The sequence below is a fragment of the Orycteropus afer genome, unplaced genomic scaffold (genome assembly GCF_000298275.1).
Source record: "Orycteropus afer afer isolate SDZICR_OR568_19922 unplaced genomic scaffold, OryAfe1.0 scaffold00012, whole genome shotgun sequence".
Classification (NCBI taxonomy): domain Eukaryota; kingdom Metazoa; phylum Chordata; class Mammalia; order Tubulidentata; family Orycteropodidae; genus Orycteropus; species Orycteropus afer.
Genome location: NW_006921599.1, coordinates 4,982,736 through 4,989,359, shown reverse-complemented (window position 1 = coordinate 4,989,359; position 6,624 = coordinate 4,982,736).

Genomic DNA, 6,624 nt, shown 5'->3' with positions numbered 1-6,624 from the left:
GGAAGGTTGGGCAATCTACTTCCATAGTGATAATACCTCAGAAACCCAAGGAGGGGTTGCTATGTGTCAGGTCTGACTCGACAGTACATAACAACATTGACAGGAAATGTGAAGTGTGGCTATCAAAAGTACTTAGGAATTTTACTCAATATCTGGATAGGACTGAATGTTACAAATTATCATTTTGATTAAGATTCGAGGTTTTACAGAGCTGGCTCCTGAATTTGACTACGTATTTTTCTTTAATCATTGTATTATGGAATTGTTATTATTGTTATTAGGTGCCGTCGAGTTGGATCCAACTCATAGCGACCCTATGTACAACAGAATGAAATACTGCCCAGTCCTGTGCCAGCCTCACAATCCTTGCTATACCTGACTATTCATAAAGTTTTCCAGTACTATATCAGACCGGAGCTATGGTAGCATAGTGCCTAAGGCACTTGATTGCTAACCAGAAGGCTGGTGGTTCAAACCCACCAGCCACTCCTCGGAAGGAAGGTCGGACAATCTACTTCTATGGTGATACCACCTCGGAAACCCAAGGAGGGGTCGCTATGAGTCAGGGCTGACTAGATGGCAAACAACAACAAAATATCAGACAGTGTTTCACTGCTGGTCATAAGGTTTTTCACTGGCCAATTCTTTGAGAAGTGGATGGCCCCTTCCTTCTTTTGATTCTGTCTTAGTCTGGAACTCTGCTGAAACCTGTCCACCATGGGTGACCCTGCTGGTATTTGAAATACTGGTGGCATAACCTTCAGCTTCGCAGCAACACACAAGCCACCACAGTAATGCAAACTGACAGATGAGTGGGGTTATTACTCAATAAAACCAAAAGCAAACTCACAGCCCTCAAGTCATTTCTGACTCATGGTGACCCCTCCTTGGGTTTCTGAGGTGGTATTTCTATGGAAGTAGATTGCCCAATCTTCCTTCTGAGGATTGACTAGTAGGTTTGAACTGCCATCCTTCTGGTTTGCAGTCAAATGCGTTAGGCACTACACCACCAGAGCTCAGGCATCTTTAATCTATTTGTCATAATTAATATGACAAATTTCAGCTGTGTTTAGGAAAACATGGGTGAAAAAGGTTATTCAATTAATATAATTTACTCAGTTATTTCAAAATTTTCAATATGCATATATTCATGGTAAGTAGAGATCCTTGAAAAGCACACTGGTGGCACAATAGTCAAGTGCTCAGCTTTTAACTGAAAGATTGATCATTTGAACCCACCAGCAGCTACACAGGAGAAAGACGTGGCAGTCTCTTTTTGTAAAGATTGGAGCCTTAGAAACCCTATGGGGCAGTATTCTATGTTATAGGGTCACTATGAGTTGGAATTGACTCAATGGCAGCAGGTTTAGAACCTGATAGACCACAATTATAGCTTTATTTAAAATAAATTTGTTGAAAATATTTACTGTCAAAATTTGTTGAAAATATTCAGGAGGAGAACATGAATAATATTTTAAATCCTAAAAGGTAAAGGATTTTGATCTAGGAATTAAGAGCCTGAGGAGTGATACCAGATGAAAATTCTGCATTTTTATCATACGATCTTGTTCAGAATGTTTTTTAGAAAATTGTTCTCTAAAATAGACCTCACGGACTGAACTTAACATGATTTGTATCAAAAAAGGACTTGCCAAAATTCTAGCATAATTCAAATAAAATTTAGTTCACTATCCTAACCTTTTCCATATTTTAAAACAGTGCCCCCATAGCTATGAATAAATATGTAGAACTAAAATTATCTTTGAGAAGTGACTCTCAAATATGCACATATATTCTTGGAGGTTCAAGAATTTTCTACGAACATTAAATTTTATGTGTGTCTATTTACTGATAATGTAAAAAAGTGACTATTCAATATCATTTGCATGACATTTTTTTTTTATAACCAAATATCACTCAGTCTTTGCATTCAGGATTTCTTTGGAGCCAGACTGTACTATATTTAAAAAATTTATTTTTTAGTATAAAATATTTCAAACAGAAACAAAGACTAGTACAATGAACCCCCATGTACCCATAACCTACCTTCCAAAACTATCAAATGATGGCTAATCTTCTCTTTCTTTTATTTTTTAAAAATCCTGTTATCCATAGCAAACTGTATTATTTCGATTGTCAAAATCTTATAGAAGCTAAACAGAGGAAGTAGATGATGCATTCAAGCCAAGCAAAATCCAAGCTGTAAAGGATAGTGTCTTGAGAAGTGGGAAGAGGACAGAATCATCACTCCTCACTGGGGTACAGCCAGGTGAAACTCAAAGAACCTGGGCTGTTTCTGGTTTCAGAAGGTGGATGTTGTTGTTGTAGTTGTTATGTGTTGTCAAATCGGACCTGACTCATAGCAACCCCTCCTTGGATTTCTGAAGCAGTATCACTATGGAAGTAGATCACCCAACCTTTCTTCTGAGGAGTGGCTGGTGGGTTTGAACCTCCAGCCTCCTGGTTAGCAGTCAAGTACCTTAGGCACTATGCTAACAGAAGGTGGATTTTGTCGTTGTTGTTAATGTTCCATTGAGTCAGACCCCACTCATAGCGACCCCTCCTTTGGTTTCCAAGGCAGTATCACTACGGAAGTAGATTGCCCAACCTTTGGAGGAGTGGCTGGTGGGTTTTAACCACCAGCCTTCTGGTTAGCAGTCAAATCCCTTAGGCACTATGCTACCAGAGCTCCTAGAAGGTGGATAGATTTCACATATTTGTATCCTCTCCTGAGAGTCCCTTAAAATGACAGTAGAGAATTAAGCAAAACATTATTCTCAACCCTCAAGAATAAAGAGAGAGAACATCGAAAGTTAACATTTTTCAGCAAATTTTGGGAAATTGGATGATGACTATTGGCTAGTGAAGGAAAGCAAAAGAAGCTATAGCTTAAAATACATGCAGATTAAGGCATTGAGAAGGCTGGGAATTAGATACAGTGTTGAAATTAGGTGGTTATTGCTGTTTGCCATGGACTGTACTCGATTTAACACCTAAAGTCCCACATCTTGAGAAATCTCTCCATTTCAGACAAACTGGGACAGCTGGTCACCTTAGGTGAAAGCATGAAATAATTTATAAAAGTTCCTATATAGATTGATTTGCTTTCCCCAACCTTTCCTTTGCAGTCATTGTGCATTTAGAAAAGAGGTCCACTAAGCTGGCCTTATCTCTGAGTATTAGCTGTTTGGATAGTTTTAATTGGTTTTATGTCCTTCACTATTTTAAAAACTCATTATAAAATAGGAGTTCTAGCAACTATTGGTCTCTCCTCATCTAGAGTGAAGATGAGTAAAGAAAGCCAAAGACTCATGGAAACAATTAGTCCAAGGGACCAGTGGACCATGGGAACCTTAGCCTACATGAGCCAGAGACCAGAAGAAATAGATGGTACCCAGCTAACACTGTCAACCACTCGGAAAAGAATCAAAATTGGACATCCTGGACAGAATGAGAGAACAATGTGAAACAAAACTCAAAAACCTGAAAAAGATCAGGCTTACTGGTCTGAAACAGAATGGTGAAACCCCCAAGAATATGGCCCCTAATCACTTTTTGGGTCTGCAATTGAACTCACTCCCATGGCTCAACTTTCAGCCAAAAAATAGACAGGCCTATAAGGTGAACAATTACACCTGGGAGATACATTGGTTAGAACAGTCAACCATGGGAGACCAAAAGGGCAACACTAGCATAAGCAGAAAGCTCAGAAGGCAGGAATGCATAGGAAAGGACACAGAGAAATTGCAACTACAGGGAGGAAGTCAGAAGAGAGCTGTTACATTGTGGGAATTTCAATTAATACCACAAAACAGAATGTGTATGAATTGTTGAGAAAACATATTTACTCTGTAAAATTTCACCCAAATCACAATAAAAAGTTAAAAAAAAAAAAAAAAAAGGAGCTCTGGTGGTACAGAAGTTGAAGCTGCTAACCAAACAGTTGGTGGTTTGAATCCACCAGTCAGTTGCTCAGCAGGAGAAAGATGAGGCAGTCTGCTTTCGTAAAGATTTACCTCTGTGGAAACCCTATGGGGCAGTTCTTCTAGCTCCTGTGGGGTGTTATGAGTTGGAACTGATTTGATGGCAGTGGGTTTAGTTTGGTTTTGTAATTATAAAATACATGTAATATAAATATGTTATATATAATTTTATTCTCTGAAGTGCAATTTCATTATATAATACCTACATTTATTATAGAAAATATAATAACATGATTTGTGAAATATATAGTTATGAAATTATCATAATGTTCAAAATCAGGAGAAAAATCCAAAGTGTGCCATAGCAGTTAATCATATAATCACGTTTCAAGTAGTGCTTTAACAGAACAATACACAAACTGGCAAACATGTTTCAATGTTAATTTTATTGATTTTGTATTTAATGACTATTTTTTTATAGATGGATTTGAGATGTAAACCTTAGTGATTCATACCTACTTTTAGGTCTTTGTGTATTAAAATAACAAAAAGGTTTTAAGTATATATTGGCATGTGTAAGAATTTTTTTGAATATTGTGTAAGTTTGAGAAATACTAACATACGTTATTTTCCCTTATTAGGCTGCCTGACCAATTGACTCCACTCGATGATGTTTCGTTTGGTTTTCCAACAATTTTGGCCCAGGTGAAGCTGACCTTTATCACCTATGCTTGTGGTAGAATTGTACATCCTCTTCTTCTAACTGGGTTGAATTACACAGGTCACAGCACAATTCTTTATTGAATAAGTTGACCTAGGAGATTCTTGCTCTCTGTGGTAGTTAAGTTTGTGTGTCAACTTGGCTGGGCCTGGTTGAGCAGCTGGGCAGCTGAACGTAGTTATTCCCCATGGTGAGATTGGTAATTAACTCCATGGTGGAATCTATTGGAGTAGCTGAGTAGCTGCTTTGATTATGTGGTCTGCTTCCCGTATATAAGAAACAGCTTTGGGAATGGTCTCTAGCTTATGGCATGCTTGAACCCTGCATGTAGCCGTGTCATTGTTCAGCAACCTGTCATGCTCAGCCAACCTTGGGCCTTTCAATGGACTTGAATTAATGGCCTGCCATGTGCCTTGGTAACACTGAGACTGTGCCTTTTGACTTGTTGACCTTGGGCTTGTCAGTCTCAGCAGCCAGCAGCTGTCTGAAGAAAAGCCTCTAGCTCCAGTGGGCCCAGCGCAGGGGGCAGAGCTGAAGCCCAAAGTTCAGGGGATTTCACCCAGCTCCTAGAGCCTGGCACTTTGAACTTGGACTTAAACCCTCCAAACTGTAAGAGAATAAATTCCTGTTTCTTCAAGCCATCCCATTTGTGGTATATTCTTGTCAGAGCAGCACTAAGTAACCAAAACAAAGTACACAAGAGATAATACAAAAAGTGAAACAGAGACTTCTTGTAATATCTAAAGAGGATTGGCATCCCATAATACATGTTGATTCAAAAAGCTATTAGACTATAAACAAGAGGTCATAAGTGTGCACACATTCTTATATGAGCTTCCCTAGAAACTAGTGACTGGAAGAAAGACTGGGCAATCTACTTTTGTAGAGATACTGCTTGGAAACATAAGGAGGGGTTGTTATGAGTTGGATTGGACTCCAATGGCAGTGAGTTTTTGAGAAACCACTGAAAATGAGGGAAGCCCTTAATAAGCTGGATTGACACAACAGCCACAACAATGAACTCAAACATATCAACAGTAATGGAGATGGTGTAGGGCCGGACAACATTACGTTCTGTTGTACATGATGTAGTCATGAGTCAGAACTGAGTTGATGGCAACCAAACACTGTCTGGCATACTACATTTTGTTCCATGTATTGGAGGGCAGTGTTGGTAGAAAAGTGGGAAAATAAGCTCTCTGATAGTCTCAGGGTGTTCTTGTGCCTCAGAGCACAAATGACTATGCAAGCATGTGTAGCAAGAATAGCTGTAGTTTAAGTTTTCAAATCCATCAATCATGGCAATGGAAACTTCATCAAAGAGCATTTTTGAAGTAAAAAGATCTGTAATATCTAATTGAACCCACTGCACATTAGCTTCAGAAAATGAGGCGTATTTTTACTTTTGGGATTTCGATGAATTAGAGTGAGTGGGAGGCTGCTCAGAAAATTTACCTGTGAGGCTAGGAGTGTAAGACACTTAGTGTTATTTTGACTGCTCGGTACTATTTAAATAGCTGAACATTACTTTTCTTGCAAACGTGAAGGAAACTAAGAGTAATTTAGCTATAGAAACAAAATTTTGATAAGGAATTATATAATCCTCTTTCCCAATATTTTTAGATCAGTGTCCAGAGCCAGACATAGTCTAAAATACTTCTGACCCAACTTTGACATGACCACACACAGTTCAGAGTTAACAATGTAGTACCCACATTGTGACATAGGAGGAATTTGCTTTTGTAACCTTGAAGTTCCACCTTCTTTGACTCTTTGTTTCTGTTGTGTCCTCTTCCCTTCAAATGCCTCTGCTTTCTAGTTCATGAAAACAAGTTGGGCTCTGCTACCGATAAGGCACTTGACTGCTAACCAGAAGGCTGGCAGTTCAAACCCACCAGCCACTCCTTGGAAGGAAGGTTGGGCATTCCTACTTCCGTAGTGACTAAGGCTCTCTTACTGCGGTTTGGATTTGCATCTGGT